The sequence below is a fragment of the Cyprinus carpio genome, chromosome A5 (genome assembly GCF_018340385.1).
Source record: "Cyprinus carpio isolate SPL01 chromosome A5, ASM1834038v1, whole genome shotgun sequence".
Lineage (NCBI taxonomy): Eukaryota > Metazoa > Chordata > Actinopteri > Cypriniformes > Cyprinidae > Cyprinus > Cyprinus carpio.
In genome coordinates, this window is record NC_056576.1 from 5,388,902 (window position 1) to 5,414,522 (window position 25,621).

Here is a 25,621-nt window from a genome sequence, read left to right on the forward strand (position 1 = left end):
GGGTGAGTTGAGACATGCGCCGTGATCATAGACCACCCTGTTGGTTGAAGTACGAAACACCTGCAGTGTTGTCCGTGTGGACCAACACGTGCTTTTCCAGCAGCAGTGGCTGGAACTCCCGCAAGGCTAGATGCAATGCCAGCAACTCCAGACAGTTGATGTGCCAAAGCAGTCAAGGTCCTGTCCAGGACCCCGAAGTTGCGTGCCCATTGCATGTACACCCCAGCCCGTATTGGAGGCATCTGTCATGACAAAGACATGCCGGGCACTTGTTCTAAGGGCACCCTGGCCCATAGAAAAGCAAGGTCCGTCCAGGGGCTGAATAGGCGGCGACATATCGGTTTGATGGTGACACGATGTGTACCACGGCGCAATACCCATCTCAGGACTCGGGAGTGTAAAAAACCAGTGCTGAAGTGGTCTCATATGAAGCAACTCAAAGCGGCGTGACTGCGGGATGCTATATGCCCCAGGAGCCCTCTGAAAATGTTTCAGTGGTACCACTGTTCTGCCTCTGAAGGAACTTGGGCAGTTCAGCACCTGATATGGGCGAGTTCATTGGTGAGACATGCTGTGTCACCAATGAAGACATACCGAGATAAGAGATCCTCTGCACAGGGGAGAGCTTGATCTTCTTTCGGTTGACCTGAAGTTCCAACTGACTGAGGTGCTGAGAGAAGCACCAGGTCCCTGTGATCGCACAACTCCCTACTCGCGACCTGGCCATGATGAGCGTCGAGAGTTGAGGATCTGGATGCCCACTTCCCATAATGGGGCAAGGGCACCCTCCGGGACTTTCGTAAAGACACGGGGGGGCAGGGAGCACTGAAAAGGGAGGACCTTTTACTGCCATGCCCCACCCTCGAACGCAAACCGTAGGAACGGTCTGTGATGAGGAAGCATCAAGACGTGAAGGTACGCGTCCTTCAGGTCGATCGCTGCAAACCAGTCCTGGGCTTGAATGCATTTGATAATATGTTTCTGCATCAGCATCTTTGAATGGGAGCTTGTGAAGGGCCCGATTCAAGACTCGCAGATCCAAGACAAGCCGAAGGCCACCGCTTTTTCTTGCGTACGATAAAGTTAAGGGCTGTACTGTAAATCCCCTTCCTCATCTTGGCTGGAGGGACCGGCTCGATTGCATCCTTTGCCAACAGGACAGCAATCTCCTCGCGCAAGACAAAGGTGACCGGGACTGCCACCGAAATCTCGAGAACGGCATTGAACTTGGGAGGTCGCCAGGTGAACTGAATCACGTAGCCCAGTCGACGGGACAGGTTGGTCTATGCAAGCCATGCCCCCAAGCTCTGTAACAGTGGCACCAAAGGGACAGCCGACATACCTGCAGTGGTGCAGAATTGTTTTTCTGAGTTTTATTATTGTATGTATTATTTTAAATATTATTTTAATTTATAAAGTTATTTTAATTATTTATATTTTTATAAATGAAATAAAAAATAAGTAAAATAACTTTATAAATTAAAATAATATTTATAATAATCATACTATTTTTGAAAACAAACCATTTCAGTTCTCTAATTATCAACATTACTGTATTTTAAAATAATAATAATAATAATAATAATAATAATAAAACATTTTGGAAACTAAATTTACAACAGAAACATGATGCAATACATGTATATGAGCTACAGTATGATTTCTTCTTGCAAAATAAATTAATAAATAATTACACACAAAAAAATCATTGGCTTTGCTTTTTCCTATTTTTACCAAATGATTGTGCCTTGACATTTCTGTGGTCTCACCCCTGACTGCACAGACTACCTGTACACCTGCTGACGGGTTACTGTCATGACCTTTACACTCTGCTTTAGAAATGAACCTGCAACCGTCATGTTAGCAGCCAGGTTAATAACCACTGGGCCCACTGTTTATCTTCAAACTTGGAGCTGAAAGTACCTTTCATATTCTCAAAAGTAAGGACATCATAATAAAGAGCAGAAAGACAACATAAAAACAAAGCAGATAAAAGGATGGTAAAATATAGTAAAATCACAGACAAGAAGCAGGCTGACTGATGTTATGACTGATGAGTTGTTTTCATGAAGAACAGAGCACTGCGGTGGCTCGTAATGAAAGCCTGAATCATGGTTGTTTGATATTCGCCTGGGTTCATTTCTCAGGGTTTCATGTTCATAAACAAACATTTTGCTTATAATCCATTTTGAAGAATCCCTAGAACAAGTCAAATCTCACATCTGAAGTCAAACATACAGATGCTCTTTAAGGGCAAATGTCTTGAGGAAGACGCCATCACAATCTTCATCAGCGTATTATCTGCAGAACAGATGTTTAAAGCGGACAGGGTACAGTAAAGAACCTTGCAATATCACACGAGAAAACACAAGGTAATCACAGCGTGCTGATATACAGCCATCTCTCATGGCTATGAGTGTGATATTGTGTTTATACTACAGTTTAATGAATACATAAGAAAACAACAACGGAGTGTCTTTAAAAACGCTCTTTTGTGCGGAACTACTTCCTTCTGCCACAGGTTCAAATCTCAGTTTGACAGTTTAACAGCTGAGCTCAAGCCTCCGTTACTAATTCAGAAACGTCCCTTTAGTACTAACGAAGGAACAATGAGTTGCTTCATTAAAAGCTTTTTGTATTAAAGCTCACTGTATTATGTGGAGTCGGGTATTATGAGAGAGAGATGGACTGAGTGAGTGTGATTACCTGCATCTGATACAGCATTCATTCTTCAGCTCCATCTCATAGATAAAACATTAGTCTGAATGTCCGCTGAGGAAAGCCATATCTGTGTCGTACTATCCTTTCATCTGTTCAGGGTGATTTCCGAGGACAGTGCTGCTCACTGCATTTTTTTTAACTGCGTCTTACGAGCCGTTGTTAAAAGTAAAAGTAACTTCATTGTTTACAACATTGTTTCATTCTCTTTCAATATAAAAGTCTTTACTGCCAACTCATAAAAACAGTCTCTTGTCACCATATAATAAATCAGAAAATAAATAAACTAAAATCATAAAATATAATGATGAAATTTTTCCCTTTGCCAAAACTGTTTGCTTTGGAACAAATAATAGATTAATGAGACCAAAGACTGCTTGTTATCTTGTGTTTTTAACCACAATAGAGACATCAGAGCCAGCGGCAAATTCCAGAAGATCTGGGCAAGATCTGCTCTCAGCGGGTTCATTATCGCTGAACGGTTCGAGTTCTGTTATCATTAGAATATTGCACTCCTGGAAAAGGCTCTCTGCCAATCACATTCAAGGACCAAAAAGGAATGTTGTATCAGAGTGAATTTTGATTTTATGTTTTTAATTTAATATATTTAATATATAAAATTTTATATAACAGTTTCATTGATTATTTGAAAAAAATGTAAACGTAAAAATTACAATATATTCTCAGTAATATGATATATTTTAGTGATTTAAAAAACAGTAAATAGAATCACAAATACATAAAATTTATATTTATATTTACAAAAATTACTTACAATACAAACATTTTGCTTGTGTAATGTGTATGCATTTTAGTTCATGTATTTCATTATACAGTACATACTGTAATTATACATATCTTTTATTTTACACAAAGGGAAAGGAACAACACACACACACACACACACACACACACACACACACACACACACACACACACACACACACACACACACACACACACACACACACTAATTTACATATAATTCACACTGCTGTGAAAAAAAAGGCCCTGGAAATTTCTAAAGAACGTAAATGGGTTTAAATTTTTCATTTCACATTGTCGTCTTTAAAGAGAATTACCGAGTTGCTACAGGTCATACTGCTAGACCAGAGAGAGTTCTCTTGTTTCAAACAGCACACAGACTTCAGCCGAGCCTGAATTTACTCCAGAGACATTGTGTGAGTGTGGTAAAGAGTGAGATGGTGGGGAGAAAGAATGTGTGTAAATGTTTTGTTTTTGTTTGGATGTGTGTCAAAAAGATAATAAAGTGATGATAAAGTGATGGAGAAAAAGAAGCAAAACAGCAAATCAAAGGACACTGTGGAACTTTCACTCCCGCAGACGGTGAGGAACAGGGAGCAAGCAGAAGAAGCCGAAGACACTGCGAGACAACAGATACGGAGCCGAAAAACCAAAGCAAGAAAATGAAAGACAAAATAGACACTCACATGTAAACCCCTTCTCTCCTGTTCCTTTAGGCTGAACTGAGAGCTGATATACTAGAACCTTCAGAGAGAGGAAGGGGGTATTAGGCAAAATAATGTGAATGTAAAACAAAAAGAGTGAGATGTGATTTGGTGATGTGAGAACTGAGATTGAGAGACTGAGATAGCAGGAGAAACTGGACATGCAGACTGTAATTCCTGGCTGCATCTAACAAACGGGCTCCCCAGGTCAGATGGTAATCAGATAAATATTTAGTTACCACATTTTGACATTTATTTAGTTTTAGTTTGAAACTGTAACTACAAGCTTCTCATTTTTAAAGTACAGTCAAGTTATTAATGATAAGCTATTTATTTAACTGTATATTAAGCTGATATAATTATTATTTTTTTGCCATATTCAGTCATATGTACACCAGTATACAAAAGTTTGGGGACATAAAGATAAAAAAAGAAAAAGAAATGAATACTTTTATATTCAGCAATGTATTAAATTGATCAAAAGTGACAGTAAAGACATTTATAACATTGCATAAGATTACTATTTCAAATAACTGTTGTTGTTCTTTTGAACATTCTTTTAATCAAAAGATCCTGAAAAACAAATCTATTGTGGTTTCCACAAAAATATTAAAGAGCACCAACTGTTTTTTTTTTTTTTTTTTTGTTTGTTTGTTGATTTTTTGTCAAATGTCAAATGTTTCTTTCACAGCAAATCAGCAAATAAGAATGATTTCTGAAGGATCATGTGACTGAAGTCTGAGTAATGATGCTGAAAATTTAGCTATCCATCACAGGAATAAACTGCATTTTAATATATTTTCAAAAAGAAAACAGTCAGTTTTTTTTTTTTTTATTTTATTTAAGGATATTGCTGTTTTTTTTTTTTTTTTGATTATAATATTTAATAGATGTTGCTCCTTTTTTATCAAAAGAGACTTCTCTTTCAAAAACATTACAAAATCCTACCGGCGCCAGTATTTTATATGGATATTTTATATGATAGAGTATAAATAAATAAATTAGTAGTATTCGTATTAATGAAATCATACAAAATCAATTATTAAAATCAGTTAAAAATGAATTTAACAAAATGTTTCACTTACAAATAAGAACACAAATAAGGATTTGAAATACAATACACTTTTTTCCATCCAAACAAACCAATTTACTGAAATCAGTTGGATTTCCAAACTCTATCTGAGCAATCAAATACATCAAACTACAGATTACTAAAAAAAAGTACTGAAAAGAAGATAAACAACATGTTAATATAAATGAAAATTTGTTTAAAACTAAAATTTTCCCCTAAAATTTTTACGGGATAGATAGCTTGTAACACCGTTTTCTATCTGGTCTCACCCCTGGCAAGGACGTGCTCAAATTTTCCTGCTGTCTAAGCAGGTAGTTACTATTTGAAATAGAGTAAGACAGAGAGCTGAGAGAGTTTAGTTGAGTGGGGTTAAATGGATTGTGCCTGCTCAACTTTTAAGGGGAAGAACTTTTAAAGTTTTAAAGTTAGTGAGGAAGTGCCTGCGGGGAGAGAGAGAAAGAGAGAGAGAGAGAGAGAGAGAGAGAGAGAGAGAGAGAGACAGACAGACATGAGATCCATTACACAACACCAAACAGAGGAGTTTCACATCCACTGCCTGTCTTTCTCTCTCTCTCTTTCTATCACTGCTCGCTGCTCTCAACACCATACAAACAAATTAAACTGCCACGCTGATGGCTTGTGATTACACACATTCATGTCACCTGTCTGTTTCCTAAAGATTCTCACTGTGTCCACTGTGACAGTGATTGAAACACATGAAAGGCCATGTTAATGTGCCTCATTATGTACAGGAGCAATAAAACAAATTATCTAAAAGCTTTATAGTAAACCAGAAACAATATTTGCAATCAATTTAACATTTTAATGTGACATATATCAGAGGTGTCATGTTATATGGTATTAAACTCCCTGCTGCTATGAATAAAATGATGACAACAGAGTTAAAAACCAATAGACCACATGGCATGGGTGACATCAGCTGAAAATGAAATGAAATGAAATAAATATAATAAAAAAAAGAAAAAAAATTGAAATCAAATAAAATCAAATAAGTAGGATTCCAAAAATGCCCCCCCCCCACCCCCCGGTTCATTATTCATTATTAATTTTATTATTCAATTATGAATTATTCACAACAATGTTGTTATTGAAAAACCTAAAACTACAGTATTAAAAATATTTTTAATTGAAATAAAATCTGTTAATTGAAATAAAATTACACTAAACTAAACTAAAATATAAATATTAGAACATAAACTTGAACTTAAACGACGAATTTGAAATGTTTCCTTGTCAACTAACTGTACTAAGTACTAAGATTACGAAAATAAAATTAAAATGATATAATATAATATAAATTAAAGCTAAATAGAATAAAGAAAATCACAAAAAATACATTTACTTAAACTTAACTAAAATAAAATAAAATAAAAACAGAAATAAAAGCTAATTGAAAAATGATAATTACTATAATAATATATAAATAAACAATTAGAATTGCCTTCAACTCAATAAAAAAGTGTTAAAGTACTAAAATCACTGAATCAAAAAGCTAAAATACAAATTAAAGCTTAATAGATTAAAAAATGACAAAAGCACATAACAAAGTTACTAAAGTTACCACAACTTAACTAAAATTCAAATAAAAACTAAAAAAACTAAAAAAAAAAAAAAAAATGTTTCTGTTATTATCTTGTTATTTTAGTATTGTTTATATACTTTCTAGTATATATATATATGTATAATAGTGTATAAAAATAGATAATAACAGAAACACCACACCAGGAACATGTCTTAAGAAAGTAAATAGACTAAAAAAATTCTGACATCATGCTGACTGTAAAGGAATCCAGCCTGACTATGTGTGTGTTTGTGTGTGTATAAGTGTGTGTGTGTGTAAGTGCACACTCACTTTGTAGTGCAGAGTCCATCAGTGCAGTTCTGTGACTGTAGTGTGACTCCGTCACCATCCCCTTCCCTCCATTCTGAGGCGCAGGAGCTTTACACTCTCTCTTCCTCCACTGCGTGCACTCAGTGTTACACGCCGACCACTTGCTCCAGTCAGCCCACACACCGTCAACTAAACACACACACACACACACACACACACACACACTACACACACACACACACACGCACACACGACGACACGCACACACCCACACACACACACACCAGAAACAACGAACGGAAGTTAGAAGAAACAATTAGAAATTTCTTCAGCTGTTATATGATGCCCGATTACTTTTTATTAAAGAGGCTATGATTGTATGAGGTTTTATTTAATTCCGTGTCCATTAATACATTAGTCAAGGTAGTTTTAAAAATGTTAATATTTCACATCATGAATATTACACACAGAATTTAACTGAAAAAATGGTATATAAATAAATAAAAAAAAACTCCATGTGAACTGCGTCATGCATATTGCAATTGAACTGAAATATAAATCAATATTAATGCAACATATTTATAATAAATTATAAATACAAAAATAAAATCCATACAATATAGATCAAATAAATAAGATCATACAATAATAAATAATAAAGTAAAAAACAACAAAACAAAAAAAACTAATACTAAATAAAATGGCATGACTATGGGACAACAAAATGTGAACTGTAAATAAATAAATACATACATAGATACATTACATAAATAAATTAATTAATTACCTAAAAATTCCCCTGCATGAGACTGCCTCATGCCCACATGCACACTGCAAATAATAATAATAATAATAATAATAATATGTTTTATATAATAAAACTAAATAAAATAAAAAAATATCTAATTCAGCTAAATAAAAAACAAAACACATATTAAAAAATGACAATAAAACCCTCCACCATGGACCATTTCATGCCATTTTGCACATAAAAAATAAATAAAATAAAAATTAAAAAACATAAAATAAAATACAAATCAAATAACCATGATAGCAGGGTCCCTTTCTGCTCTGGTCTAGAACGCCTGGTTTCTGTTACGCCTGTCTCGGGGTTCACTCACAGGAGATCGGGAAGGCTCGTAGTATGTGGGTCAGTCATTAGCATGTGAGACGTGGCATCTCACCCCTGCTGCCTGCAGATGCTTTAATCTCACCTGCTGCACAGCAAACTGACTCTCACAGGCAGGATGGGATGGAAATGTCTCGTCCCATTAGGGGCCCCTAGGGGCCAAAAGTATAGGGGAAGTGTCTGGCCGTGAAAGCTGAACTGATGGGGGGGGGCCTGGAATAAGATGCATTTGTCTTGATCGCTATCAAGAGGTGAAGAACTCAAACTGGGACTGGAAAAGTATTTTAAGTTTTATGAAAGGAATTCCCCCTCACTTGTAATTCAATAGTCACACTGGCGAATTTTCCATCATTCTGTTTATTGGAAGAATTCTTCATTTGGAAGTCACTTTGGTTGAAAGTAACTGCCAAATGAATAGCATGTCAATGGAGGAACAAAATCCTGAACACAATACTTTATTGTGTTTCCTTCACGTTTAATAACTGACCGCCCTCACTGTACGTTTACGTAATGTCGGACAATATCGGAATAAGTTTCCAGAGTAGTATCCTGATTACAAACTCAGATCTTTATGAAAACCTCCCATTTGTGATTGAGTGTTTGTTTGTTCATTGCAATGAAAGCTGAAAATAAAATAAATATAAATATTAATTGAAAACTGAAGATTAGAAATGTTGCTCTGGCAACTAAAAGAAATTAAGATGAACTAAAATGACTAAAACTAAATCTAAAATAAAAATAAAGCTAAATAGAAATATATATAAAAAAAAACTAATAAATACAACAAAATCACATAACAAAATTACCAAAACGTAAAATAAAATTAAAGTGAAAACTGAAAACAAAAATATGAAAATAGAAGAGAGATAATTAAATCTAAATGAAAAACGTAAAATAAAAATATGAATAAATACTATATTAGCATATAAATAATACTAAAATAACACTTATGATTATTGTGACTTCATATAAAAATGTAGTGATGTTATATTTTATATATATATATATTTTTTATATTTTTCATACTGTTTGATATGTCACTTTATTATAGCCAATGATATCTGTTGCACATTTTTAGTTTTTATATATTTTCAAAGCTAACACAGGAATGAATTAATGCATGTGATTAAGATGGCATGTTTATTTAAAATAAATCTAAATGTTTTTTTTTTTTACGTCAAAACCCCCAAAGGATAGAATATTCGTATAATGGAATAATCATTATCAATTTAGTTACAATATTTATTAGGGTAATAAATGACAAACAATAAATGAAACTATATTCATGAATTATTAATACATACAATGTAATGTCACATATTACTTTATTAAATACTATTCATTACTATGACGTCATTTAATTTATTTATTTTTAATACGAAATAAATTATTTAAAATGTTTCCAATATTATTGAATAACTATGGACACTATTTATTTATTTCAATATGAGATAAATATTTTTTAATTTATTAAATAATGTTAAATTACTATGACATTATTTTAAACAGAAACAAGACTGTTAGAGATGATTACAATTTCACAACTCACTTATGTCCCAGCTGAATGCTCAACACACAGGTATATGCACTTCTGTCCCTCACAGCTTTGTTTTCATTCACGTCAAATTGTTTTCGTTCTCGTTTATGTTGAATTGGTACTTGTTTATGTTGAGTTGTAGGTGATTTTTTTTGGATGGCCTGTCCGTCAGCACGGCGAGCCCCCCGTTCAGAGGCGGCGGGATTGGTGCATGCTCCGGGTTCTCTTCTGAAGCCCCCGCCCACATTGACTGCTGCAGGTTTGACCACTCTGTCCAGGTGTCAGGTGGACCAGCCGCCGTTCAAAAACACACACAGACCACGATCACATCTCTCACATCATTTCACACTCGCTTTCTTCTCATACAATGATTTCAGCCCAAATCAATATTTCATGTCTATTTACTTTTTTATATGGTAATCAGCCGTGTTATGCCCTGTATTATTACACTGCATATAAACCCATTATTTTGTGATAATGAACAACCGGCTGTACATGATCCTGTACTGATATACAATCAGTCACTGCAGGTAATATTCCAATTACTGCTGATTTCAAAGAGGTTTAATTTAAATTTTTGCAAACAAAGCTTGAGGTTTATCGGGCTATTAATGGCTGGAACACAAACTCTTTCATCTAAAAGCCACTTTCTGTTATTCAGAATGAAGTTTTTCTATACTGTTTTGCACTTTTTGTGTGGTGTTGCGGCAGTGTTAATATTGTTGACTCCATATGATTTGTCGCATACATTTTCATTGAATTATGCATGCTTTCTTGGTTCACCTTGAAAAGCGTTTGCGAAAACGAAATAAATATAAATGTATTAATAATTTTCTGTACTATTTACTACTAGTCAACGAAAGATTTTTCATTTCTCACACATCGCGAGAGTGATGAAGAAAGTTGCTCCCCGGAAAAGATGCAGACAATTATCCCATGCATTTATAATGTAATACACAGACAAACAATAAATAAAAGCTATATTTATGCAACAATATCGTTCAAAAGTTTGGGGTCGGTTAAGAGTTTTTAATATTTTTAAAAGTATTTTATGCTCGCCAAGGCTTGAGCGTTTATTTGTTCTAAAAACGGTTCAGTAAAAACAGTTATATTATGAAATATTATTACAATTTTAAAAATAACTGTTTTCTATTGAAATATATTTTAATGTGTAATTTATTTGGTGTGGAAAAACAAGACAAGATTTTTTTTTTTAAACATAAATGTTTTTATTGTTACCTTTTGATCACATTTAATGTATCCTTGCTGGAGGAAAGTAAAAATCCTTTACGGGACCTGAAACTTTGAACTAGTGCTGGGCAAACGATTAATCGCGATTTATCCTAAATAAAAGTGTTTTGTGTAGCACCATATATGTGAGTGTACTGTGTATATTATGTATATAAAAGACACACACATACAGTATATATTTTTGAAAAATATTTACATGTATATATTTATATTCATATAATTGATATGTAAATATATTTAATATATAAACATAAACATATTTTTCTTAAATATATACAGTGGCATGTGTGTGTATTTATATATACATAATAAGTATATATACAGTACACACACATATATTATGTATGGTCACAATTTTTTTTTATTTTAGATGCGATTAATCTGATTAATCGTTGCGGGCCATAAGCGTTGCACAGCACTACTTTGAACAATAGTGTGTTAATGAATATTATATTATATTATATTATATATAGTATATTATATCTATATTATATTATATTAATTAGAGTATATTATATTATATTCTATATCCATTGTTTTCATATTTTAATACAAAATGTATAACAAATTTCATAAAAAAAATTATGTTAAATACAAATGTTAAGTAATTCCAACGTGGTAAGTAAAATGAGTGTCAGCCATCATGTGATGCTCTTTGTAACATCTCACATCATTCAGGAAAACACGATTATCAGATTTTGTTCATGTATCTCCTGTTTTTCTGTCATTCAAATAAGAGAGATGCAGACCAAATATTGTGAGAGGCAATAAATGGACAAGAGAACTGTGCTGTGAGCAGCTGTGTTTGGTATGTGAGAGTCTATATTCCAGCTGAAGGATCCTTTTACCTTTACCCCCTCACACACACACACACACACACACACACACACACACACACGCACACACACACACACACACACACACACACACACACACACAGCTGAGAGTGTTTAACTTCTTGTGTTGTCGAGAGGTGATGCTTCTTCCCATTTGAGTCTCCGGAGGACATACCACAGGGCTCTTAAACTCTTAAAATGTGTCAATCCCTCTGCTGCTTACTTAACTTACCGCACTCCCCTCACACACTTTCCACAGCTCTGTGTGTGTGTGTGTGTGTGTGTGTGTGTGTGTGTGTGTGTGTGTGTGTGTGTGTCTTTGAGTTCGTGTGAGGGAGTAGATTAGCTATAAGCAGATTCCTCCTTTTCCTTCCCATCTTTCTCATTTCAGAGTTTTTATGGCCATACAGCCAAATAGAACGGGACTCTGTCTCTCGCTCCCTGGTTTCTGACCATGAAAAATCAACCGCAGAATAGATTTTTACATTTTCTGAAGCCATTTGCAAAACTCACCACCAGCACGATGCTATGGTGTTTTAAACTGTTTCTAAATGGTTTCTAAGGTGCTCTGAGTGGTTGCTAGGGCGTTGCTAAGTACCTGTTATGGAAAATTTGGGTGGTTGTTGACAGTGTTGTTATAATTGGATAAACCTAAATAGAAATACAAAACAAAAACTAGTAACCATGACAAAAGGACATCACAAAATTAGAAAACCTAAACCCAAAATTGGAATGATTAAACTGCAGAGTGTTGTTATTGTAAACTAAACTGGAACTCCAAAATATTTAAAAATCAATTTGATAATTAAATGTAAGCTTAGGGGGCTGGAAAAAAAAAAAAAAAGAAAATTATGAATGTTGCCCTGGCAAATAAGTGAAATAAACTAGGTTGAAGTACTAAAATTACTAAAAATAAAACTGAAAATAAAAAGATAAATAAAAATAAAAATAATAAAAATGACAAAATACACTAACTGCTAAAACTAACAAACAATCACACACACAATACCAATACAAAAATTGCCTACCATGCAGGCATGGTTAAAATAATAAAAACTATAAAACAATCAATAAATAGTAAATCACTAAGTTATCTGTGGTTCTTTATAGAATTGAGAAGCAGAATGGCTGCAGGCACAAAAGAGTGTTTATATCTGTTGGTTCTGAATTTTGGGAGTTTAAAGCATAATCCCGATGGCAACATCTGAAATTCAACCTGTAAGGGATGAGAATTATCTAACAGGATAGATTCAACCCTTCTTAACATCTGCTTCTGATAAAGTTCCTCCAGACCTTTCTGCATAGAACCTGTGATGCTGCTGCTCACCTTAATTAACCTTGAAAGGGGAGTTTTTTTTGTTTTACAGTGATGGACCCATACCAGCGACGATTAAGGAGAAAGGTAACAATCGGACTCAACAAAAGACCTTATAAAAAAAGGGTCAACAGGGTCTTATCCACATTAAACATTGCCAGCTTCCTCAGGCAATACAGGCGCTGCTGGCCTTTCTTGCAAAGCAAGATTTGAGTCAAATTGTAAGAGATTGTTACGTGGAAGACAATTACTTCCCAAAGTTGTTTGGGATTTGTTCAAATCCTTAAAAGGATAGTTCACTGTAAAATTAATAAATATATATTCTTTTTGTGTTTCAGAGAAGAAAGAAAGTCAGATTTGGAACAACATGAGAGGGTAAGTAAATGAAAATGCATGAATGTAAATGAGCAAATGACAGAATTTTCATTTTTGGCTCAACTATCCCTTTAAGTAGGCACAACAATGTTTTAGCAAACACCACTAAATACCACACCACTTAAAACCCACAGTAAAATCACTCACACACACACTGACACACTTGTGTTTTGAGCCAAAGCTAACGAAACACCCAGCATTAGCGAGCTGATCTCAAGCGTGACACTCGCTCAGGAAAGACCAAAACCCCAAAACACTGAGTCACTAAATCCACTCTGATGAGGAGGGAGAGGATGACAGGAACAAGCACTGGAGAAAAATGATTTCTTAGGCATCAGATACCATATGACATGCCATCCCCCCCCCCCCCCCCCACACACACACACACGCAGTCCTGCCTTCAGAGACCTTTAAACAGTGAAGATTACCAATGAAAACAGGGCAGGACACCAAAGCAGCCAAAATCCCATGAGGGGTGAAAATGCTCATCTTCACAATAGTCACAGCTCTTTCTCTGATCAATGCACCCTAACTAGGGATTTTGCGTACCCATAGACTAATTGTAAAGGTAAAGGTAAGTCATTTTTTTTATTTTGTCTCAGTGTATCCAATTGAGAATTCCTGTTAAATGCCAAATCAATTTCCTAATCTGAATTTGAAAACCGGACACAGAATTGCAGGAGACAGGTTGCCGACAGAATCCTTGAATGATAGCCTGAAAAGTTCAAAAGATATTTTTGTGTACAATAAAACAAACAAACAAAACTTTATAGGTTTAAAGGGGACGGATAGATAGATAGATAGATAGATAGATAGATAGATAGATAGATAGATAGATAGATAGATAGATAGATAGATAGATAGATATGATGATAGACAGATGATAGATAGATAGATAGATAGAATATATATTATAGTAGGATAGATAGATAGATAGATGGATAGACAGCCACGGACAGACAAGACGGCAGACGGACGGACGGACGGACGGACAGAAAAGACACGATAGACAGATAGATAGATAGATGGATAGACAGACAGACGGACAGACGGACAGACGGACGGACGGACCGACAGATAGATAGATAGATAGATAGATAGATAGATAGATAGATAGATAGATAGACAGATAGATAGATGGATAGATAGATGGATAGACAGACAGACGGATAGACGGACCACGGACGGACGGAACGGACTGGGATAGACAGACAGATAGACAGATAGATAGATGGATGGATGGATGGACGGACGGTCAACAGACGGGACGGACGGACGGACGACGGGACCATTATTTTTTAAAGTTTTAAAATTTTTTAGGTTAAATTTTGGAAATTTAATTGATTCTTTGTTGATTGAAGTTTTTATTTTTAACTTTTTGATTGGGTGGTTGGTGAATAAATAGATGGATGATGAAACAATGGATGGACAAGAAGACAGATAGACAGAACAGATAGATAGATAGATAGATAGATAGATAGATAGATTGATGGATAGACAGCGATCTATGACAGACAGATACATAGAACTATGATCAGATAGATAGATAGATAGATAGATAGATAGATAGATAGATAGATAGATAGATAGATAGACAGACAGATAGATAGATAGATAGATAGATAGATAGATGGATGGATGGATGGATGGATGGATGGATGGATGGATGATGGATTGGATGGACGGACAAATAGATGGACGGACGGACGGACGGACGGACAGATAGATAGATAGATAGATAGATAGATAGATAGATAGATAGATAGATAGATAGATAGATAGAATGACAGAATGACAGAACGATAGATAGAATGATAGATAGAACGATAGATGGGATTAATGGATAGATAGATAGATAGATAGATAGATAGATAGATAGATAGATACATAGATAGATAGATAGATAGATAGCTAGGTAGATGATAGATAGATAGATAGATAGATAGTAGAGATAGATAGATTAGATAGATAGATAGATACATAGATATATAGATAGATAGATAGATAGATAGATAGATAGATAGATAGATAGATATATAGATAGATAGATAGATAGATACATAGATATATAGATAGATAGATAGATAGATAGATAGATAGATAGATAGATAGATAGATAGATAGATAGATAGATAGATAGATAGATAGATAGATAGATAGATAGATAGATAGATAGATAGATAGATCGGATGAATAGATAGAATGACAGAATGACAGAACGATAGATAGAATGATAGATAGAACGATAGATGGGATGAATGGATGGATGGATGGATAGCTTCACTGAACTTTTAAAAGTTTGGAGTAAAACAGATTTCATGCTTTGAGATCTAGGTCAGAAAGAAATTGAGTGGCTCTGCCTTTTCAAATGCAAAAAACAGACCATTTCGATCTTTCAAAAATGATGACAAGCTATTAAAGGTTCAGTGGTGCGGAGAGACGTGCTCGACTCTGGCTCTGACTGAGTGTTTTACAGATGGCAGGAGTAATTGATATGTGTGTGAGTGCAGTGACAACGCATGACAGACGCTAAAAACACAAACACGCATGCACTCACAGAGCTCCTGTCAGAGTGATCATCAGCGGGTGGCAATCACTATTTTTCACATGTAGAAGTTGTTTGCATGTGTGTGGTCTGTGCGATTGTGCTTGTTGAGTTTGAGATACTCTGTAAAACTCCATGATAAGATTGACAGACTGCGTTTGCATTCATTAGCGAGGTAAGATGTAAACTTTTAAAGTGTCATTAAAGAACAAACTTCAGCACAAACAACATCCTGAGAACTTTCTGATTTTTTCAAGGTGAAACTATCTATCTAAAATATGAATAAGAACAATAATTATCAAAAAGTGATGACATTTGTATTGTAAATGTGTATATTTATATATATATAATATATATATATATATATATCTATATATATATATATAGTGTTAATTATTATTAATTAATAATTTATTTTATATCTAATCTATTATACAATTTTAATCTAGCCTTTTGGCAAATCATGCTTTAAGGTTGTACCATAAACTAACGACTTTTGGTAAAAAAAAAAAAAAAAAAAACCACACACACAAACACACACATATATATCTTCTGGGGTTACGCATGTAACAAAAGATTTCTATTTTGAATAAATGCTGTTCTTTTAAACTTTTTATTCATCAAATAATCCTGAAAAAGTATCACCTGTTCCAAAAAAATATGAAGCAGCAAAACAGTTTCCAACATTGATAATAAATCAGCATATTATAATGATTTCTGAAGGATCATGTGACACTAAAGACTGGAGTAATGATGCTGAAAATTCTGAATATATTATATATATATATATATATATATATATATATATATATTTATATAATTTTTTTTTTTTTAATGAATAATGTTCTACCCTGACTTTTTTTTCAATAGGAAATACATTAATGCAAAAAAAGAAATCTGTCAAGGGAGAAATCTGCAGAATTCTGTAAAAGATTTAAAAATATTTTAATACAAATAAAATCATTGAGGAGGCAGGTATGTGTGCAACTTTAATGTGAGCAATGGGTGAAATTCTGAAGGGCTTTTTGCAAAAATTGTGTGCATGAGACGCTATGAGTCACCGCTGTAACACATCTGAACAGACCATACAGCAATTTATCACAGCTGGACCTGGTATTATGAGGGATATTAAGTACGATGGAGAGTACTGAAGGAAACGCTTCCAACGCTGCAAAGAAAAGTGGTGAAAGCACTTTCCACAAATTGGGTACAAATTATGACTTGACTCTTTAAAAAAAGTCAGTTTTGATTCTTTTCTAAACAAAGGGAAAGTGAAAGGAGGTGCTTTACCTTCAGAAAATGGCATTCATATCCACCTCAGGAGGTCAAGCTGCAATTTTTCATGTGCTTTAATTATATACTCAACAGTAAAATTCATGTAAATTGAATGAGATTATTCACTTCCTGACAAGCTGTATAAAGCATCAGAATTATGTTGATTGCTGTGTGTCACAATTTTATGGAATAAAAGTAGTATTTTATGATGTTCATTTTATGTTTGACAGCATTATTTTAGTACTGAGATACTTTTTTAAATATTTTTTAAAAAAATTTTTATTCTGTTTCAGATAATGTTTATTTTATGTAACAGATTTTTTATGATTTTAATTTTAGTTATCTATAATAACACAATAGTTTACCTAACATATGCAATCATCTTCTCCCAAAGACTAAGAGATTTGTTGCGATTACTAATTTCATACCCTATGTTCTAAGTAAAATAACAGTTAGAGAAAAATATAATATGTATAAATCCAATATAGATAATGTAAAAGAGATGTAAACAACAATCAATCAAATTAATAAACAATCAAATTCCAGTACGCAAATGAGGCAAGCACTGTAACAAGCAAGTCAAATGGAAATTTTCCAAATGTATTGCTACAATTCTATTTAAAGTTACAAAATGTCAGTATGTCATACAGTATGAAAAACAAAGCTGGAGAGCACACCTAAGACTAAAATTATCTACAAAAAGCTTTTGAATGGAGTTTGTACAAGCTCTTTTTGTTAAATTAATTGCTTAAAGGTGTTGAAAAGAGTTGAAAAAGAAGTGCTGTAAAAGATGCATTCACACCATGTCGAAATTACCGTAATTATGAGTTTCTAGCTAGTGAATAAAATGGTTCTTTCATGTCCTCCTCAAACTTATAATTACAAGCTGGAAACTTTTTAATGAATTTTATGAAAGCTCTTCTCCCACTTGACTGTGGTCAAGCCTCCCAAAAAAAAAAAAAAAAAAAAAATTTTTAAATGGGCATGAAATTAAAACTGTATCTATTTCCTAAAAGCACATTATAGATCCTATTGTGCATGTGTTTAATTTTTAATTTTAATGGTTAAATTGTTAATCAAAATGTCCTAACCATATCTTTTGGTGACACTGACAGATTCTCTCCTGACGGATGCAGGCATCCTCCAATCATTTAGTCTGCTTTAAACTCTGCCACACCCACATCTCAACATCCAATCAACAACCTACACATAGAACCAAGGCCCTGCCCTACACTTTTTCTCTTTTGATAATCCATACATCACTTTACAGAAGAAAAGATCTGTCACTACTTCAGTTTCATTGTGACTTTAATCCAAGAAACATTTTTACCTTTTCAAAAATGTTTAAAAAGTTTAAACAAACCATACAACAAATGTGATAAACTGATCAATTATTGACAAATTTATCATTCAATTAATCGTTGAATAAACAAATCAAAAAGTGTAAATTCTGAATGGTGTATTTCTACCATAAAAAGTAGATAGTCCAGCAAATGCTCAAAACCATATACATCATAGTATTAAAATGCAAATGTCACAAAAATAACAATATAAAAAATTCTATGTATATTCTATTCTATTATTTATTCAGAAATCACATAACAAAATAAACATTAAAAATCATTCAAGGAGTGTGGCTGAGAATATAAAGTGTGTGAAGTGCATGTTGAAATTTATAGTTAATATTTCAATAATTTAACAACACATTCACTTCACGGTTATCTGGAGTCAGTTACATGAAGGTAAACAAATTAAAAATATTTTTGTTGTTATCAGTTTTTATTGTAAAATTTATTTAAATTTTACAAATGTCAAAATAAAATATTAATGTAATATTATTTTTTATTTTAATATTATTACTATCAATTAATGTAATTATATTATATAATCATATTATATTATATAATTACAATTATTATTAATATTATAGGCTATGTTAATTCAATTTAATATGAACTTACTTTAATTTTAATGTAAATAGGTGAGAAAGTTGCAACAAAGGCCTGCACACTATGAAGCTGGAAAAAAAGCAAATGAAAGAAAAAGAAAAGAAAAGAAAAGATTCCTTCTTCAGTGTCTAATCTTTTTTTTTTTTTTTTTTATCTCCTAATTGTTTTTACCTCATATTTACTTTTTTGTTGTATTTTTTCACCCTCATAGTTTGCAGCCTTCTTAAATTTTTTTCTATTTGTATTGTTATGGCTATGCTTTTTGGACTTTTTTTAGACATGGTTTTTGATTTCATGCTTTTTATTTTATGTAAAATTAATTAATTTTCAACACTCATTTTACATTTTATTTTAATTAATTATTAGATTTCTATTTCATGTCTGCTGAAACCTTCACTGTATCACGGCACATTTTTCCATGAACACAAGTAACACTAAACTCACCATAAACAATCACTGTAGCCGTGGTGCTTCGTCTCTTAGCAACGATGTTCTTAGCGACACAGGTGTAATTAGCGGTGTCAGAAAGCCGAGCCTGTTTGATGATCAGATTATGATCGATAGTGATGTAGAAATTCCGATCGTCTGCAGGATCGATAATCTCTTCGTTCTTCAGCCATTCCACCTGCACAGAGACAGAAAGATGAAATCCATACGGCTACACCTGATGTGCCATTCAGGGACTCGCAATATCAGGACGTCCTCATGCAATCGTTTTAATTAGCTTTAAAGCTAACTCCTCAGGGCAAGACTGACTCAGAGCTTGAGCAGTTTTGTAAAACGATAGCACACATTTTGTAGAAAAAGAACATTGTAGAGACATTAAAAGGAAATTGCATGCAGGCAAAAGACTTGAAGATATTTTTAGACACAGTGTTTAATCAGAAAAAGTGGCCTGCTAATATCTCAAGATAGCATAGAGGAGAAACAGGAAGTGGCTGGTGGATTAGCTTGAAGAGCATCTTGAAGACGTCACAAAATCAAAGGACTTTGAACAGCAGGCAGTTCATTACACAACTGCCTAAAAAACATAACTGACCAATCACATCTCGACCAACCAGCTGTTGCGACTGTCATTTTCTTACACATTTTTTAATGCAAGGAGGATCTGTGTTTTGAAAAGAATTTTACAGAATTTATGAGATATACTGCAGTAAATAAATACACAATTAAAAAGTGAGAAAAAAAAAGATTTTGCCTTTAATTCTGATTAACATTTTTTTAATTAAATTATTCAAAATAATTATAATAAGCACATAAACTTTTCTGTGGATTTTTTTAGCAATGCTATTGCTATTCGAGTGTAATACTGAATGAAACATATATACTGTGTGTGTGTGTGTATACTGTAATGGGGCTGACGAGTCGTGAGACATGCGGATCCATGTGTGAGCTTTTATTACACAGAGACGTGGTCATAACAGGCATGGGTCAAACACTGGCAAACAGGTATATATAGGGGAAGACACCAGAATATTCCTAGGGCAAGCGTGGGTCTTCGATGAACGAACAATATCCAGAGGGCTAAGCAAGAGAGGTGATCCAGTATCCAGAGCAAAGGGGTCAAAACACGAGTAACAGGGCAAGGCAAGAAAAAGACTAAACTATGAAAACTAGAAACTAAGATAAGACTATGAAAACTAGAAACTGAAACAAGACTATGAAAACAAACACGGAATGGCTTCTGTATCGCTAGATAAGGGATATACGCAGAACAATACTCGGCAGTGTGTGAGAGAAAGTCCAATGCTTATAAAGCATGTCTGATGAATGTGCTGTGTGTGTGTAATTGGTGGCAGTTGTGTGTGATAGTCATCAGGTGAATGTGATTGGTGCAGTGGAAGATGGAAAATGTAGTCCAGGGTGTACTGTGGATGATGACCTCTGGTGGTGAATAAACGGAAGTTCAATGACCAGATCATGACATATACATATATTGTATACACACACATAATTAAAATTGACACTTTTATTGATTAAATCAATCAAAAATTAGATTACAGACTTTTACACTGTCACAAAATGTATACTCATCAAAAAATCCAAAAAAAGGACCACGGTTTCCACAAAAATATGAAGTAGCACAACTGTTTTCAACACTGATAAGCAGCAAATCAGAATATTAAAATGATTTCTGAAGGATCATGTGACACTGAAGACTGGAGTAATGATGCTGAAAAATCAGCTTTACATCACAGGAATAAATTCAATTTTAAAATATATTCAATTAGAATACTGATATATGAAATGGTTATTTTATTTGAGAATATAACTGTTCTTACTGTATTTTTGATTAAATAAATGCAGCCTTGATGAGCAGAAGAGACACTATACTTTCTCCTGACAATTTTCTACACTGAGTTAACACCAGTGCATTCTGGGATTGTTTAATGAATGCAGCTCTGCCTCAGAATTGGTCCGAAATGATGTTTCTTACAGGGTGGCATCATTATCCTGCCTACAGTTTGGAACAGCCAAGTCAATGATGCCTTTAAATGCTGCCTAGTTAGGTAGCTCACTAAGTTTACAACAGAGATAGACATGTCTCCACTTACAGAAAATGTTGAGAAGTCTTCAGTGCTGCCGCTCAGCAAGAACATAGCATTCGCATTACAAGCTCCTCGATATACAGTACATCTGATGCATTAACGCAACAGTATATCAATCAGGCGAGCGAGACACAGATGTGTGTGTTTGTGTGTGTAAATGTGTCACAGCAGTGTACCTGAAGGCTGCTGAGAGCTCGTCTGGAGGGAATAGGGTAAAAATATCACCCTCTCATTGGCTCAGCAGGAGGGAAACTCACCCAATCAGCTGCTCATGCTCTCCAGCTGTGACAAACACATTAGCACTCGTGCGTGCATGCACACTTCCCTATACATTTTACCTCATAACATCTAGCAAAGGTAACCCAAATCCCAGCTGTCAAAACCTTCAGATTTCTGTATTGAGAGCTATTGTCACTTCAACATACGTGCACATCTTTCCACAACAGCATTATCAGAAAATGAACGCCTTCACGGCCCCAGGTTCTCTCTCTCTCTCACACACACACACACACACACACACACACACACACACACACACACACACACACACACACACACACACACACACACACACTCTCTCTTGTATGTGATAGCTGTTATCAATATGCTTGTATTATCATCCCGCTGTGCTTGTTAGCGAGCATATTGTTGTATACAACACCTGTTTCAAACATTCATCTGCAACTCCGCCCGATTCAAGCTCTGTAAACAGTGTACACAGTCCTGCAGATGTAAAACATGAGCTCACACGTACAGCAGTGGAAAACAATACTAAGAAAAAAGTTGATGCACGTTAAATGAATGACACATATTTCAGATTCTGATCTATCTATAGATCGCTAATCAAATATACTAGTAAATATACAAAATATACTATAAAGTAAATGAGCAACACTGATCATGTGACTGTTTTTACAGACCGGGGTTATTATTTTTAACTACAGACTAAACTAAAACCAAGTGCTGAGTGAGGCAGCATTTCTCATAATTTGTTTATTTTAAGTTAAATAATAACTAAAACTAAAAATGAAAACTTAATAAAAAAACTTTGCAAACATGACTAAAAGTATGTTTTTCACTATTAAGAACCTTTTCTGGAATAGAAAGGTTCCATGGATTTTAAAGGTTCTTCATGAGAACAAAGATGCAGTAAAGAAACTTCATTTTTGACCGTGTGTAAAGTATGAATTTCTTTACAAAACATGTATTTACTTTGTATTTATTATATAAGACGCACGCATATATGGGAACTCCACATAATTTGGTGTTTGTGGTCAAAAATGACCTGCCTTTTTAAAACTACTAGTAAATTGTGCTACTGTATATTATCACCAAATCTTGGATTCAGTCTTTTTGTCAAATGTATTTATTTTAATAAACACACGTTTTGTATTTTGGATTGAGGTGCAAAGGTGCAGAAATGAGGTGCATACACAACAAGCTGAAAAAAAAAAAGAAACTGAATCCAAGATTTGGCAATAGTTATTTTTTAGGCTGGTCATTTTTGACCAGGACCACCACATGTGTGGATGGTGGGGGAAAATCCCAAAAAAGTAAAAAAAAAAAAAAAGAAATGTTTTTGGTAAGTTGTTATACCCTGCGTCAATACGTTTTATTTACTTTTACTAGTTTTTACTAGAGGGTTAAACTGAAGGAGGGAGCTGAATCTTATTTAGAGACCAGACTTTGCACATGCAAACACCACTCAAAATGTCTTCAAAAGACACAATAATGTAGTTTTGATTACTTTACTACTACTCTAAAATGTGTAAAATAACAAAACTCACTGAGTGAAAAGTGTGTCCAACTTTCGATGAGTTGTGTATACGCTCACCCGTGTGTAAACTGCATGTTTGTAGTGCTCTCTCTATGAGCGTGACTGACATTTGGTCCTTATCTCTCGCAGCCGTGTCTCTGTGAAGCTCACATTCAGCCCAATCATGGCTGTTTCTGGACGGCCTGATTTCTGTCTGCAGGGACTCGTCTGCTGAACAGGATGAAAGAGGCAGAGAGACGCTCTTCACGCACCTGCTCATTTTCTCCTGTTGGTGTTTACCGCCAGAACAGAGTTCCTGTACCCGCCGGGCAAACGCAGAATCAACAACCAAACACACACAAACACACAGGCTGAGAGCAAAACCAATCAGGATGTTTTGTGAAATATTTCAATATCTCTCAGATAACTGGTTTTTCTCCGTGCCAAAATAGATGTGTATTTATGCATCCGTGTGTGTAGGTGATGGATATTTGATTTTTAAAATAAACACCATCAAAGAGAAGTTTTTATTTAGGACGGAATATATTGATCTGAAGGTTGAGAAACTATTGAATGTGTAAATGTGCAAGTGTGTGCATCTGAAGGTTTAAACAACATTAATTGCATTACTTGGAAGTAGGGATGCACCAATACCGAACTGCGCTCCTGTACTCATACTCATTAAAATGCTCTGATACCAAAAAACGAAATGTGCTAGGCTATACGTGTCTCTCTCATTGTGCACACATTGCGCATGTTTTGCTTGCTTGACATTAAATGCATTATATTAGCTTTGGCGTATAAGTCACAAAAAACAAAAAACATAACTTATATTTCAGAAGATATTTCCATTGCTATTACAAGATTTATGTATAACCAGTGGTTACCTGCATTATTACAGGACAACATCTTGTGATTACAGTACTGTGCCGCTGTAATGGAGCAGCTCTAATGTGCACTGAGCTATTAAATTAAAAGATGAAGGTAAAAATGAACAGTGAAAAAAAGCTTGTACAATACATTTTAATGGGCATAATTAAGTGTGAAAATAACTGAAGGAAATTTCTAATTTACTAAATAAAGCCAACTAACATTATTTATATTCTTTTGATTTCTGTACTCAGTATTATTATTATTATTATTATTATTATTATTATTATTATTATTATTACAAATGCAATGAAAATACAGGTACCGGTATTGGCAAGTACCAAAAATAAAAGTATCAGTATTGGACTCATTCTGGAATAAGCGGTATCCGTGCATTGCTACTCAGAGGTAATAGAAACACTGCTGTAGTTTTACTGTTTTAACAAGTCTCATACGACTCATACGAAACAAGAAATATCAAGGCATTGAATTATGAACAATTATGATGAAATATATAAGCTTAATAGAAATGCCCAAGTCTGTCTGTCTGTCTGTCTGTCTATCTATCTATCTATCTATCTATCTATCTATCTATCTGTCTATCTATCTATCTATCTATCTGTCTGTCTGTCTATCTACAGATGGTAGACAACCAAAATGGGTACCGCCACCGCCACCGCCGCCGCCGGGCCGCGGCGTTAACTGCAAGTCAGTCGTGTGTTAAATTCATTCGCGAAACTACCGCCAGGTGGCGCAAAGGGACGGATTGCGAACTGAATGTAATTGTAAAATGAGATAAAAGGAGGAGGTAAAACAACAATAACATTATGATATAACATTGTACCATCTTTAAAAAAAAACATTAAAAAATGTACAGTGAGTTAATTTCAAAATGTAGGATAGTCTTAGGCTACAGTCTACTCATCAAAAATTAAAAGAAGACCTTTACACAAAGGATCTTATGCTTGCTATTGTTATTAAACAGTCATTAAATATAAGGCCTATATATACGGATAAAAAGCTAAATGTTTTCATTTCGGTTCATTCTTGGTTTTAAAAAAAAAATCCTTCAGGTTCCATTTGCAGATAGAAATGAGAACGGTCCAGCATTTAGCAATAATTA

At 34.2% G+C, this 25,621-nt stretch overlaps 1 pseudogene; it reads right to left on the reverse strand.

Annotated features, from left to right (window-relative positions):
• Positions 1-25,621, reverse strand: part of LOC109050621 — an 81,606-nt pseudogene that overhangs the window by 17,336 nt on the left and 38,649 nt on the right.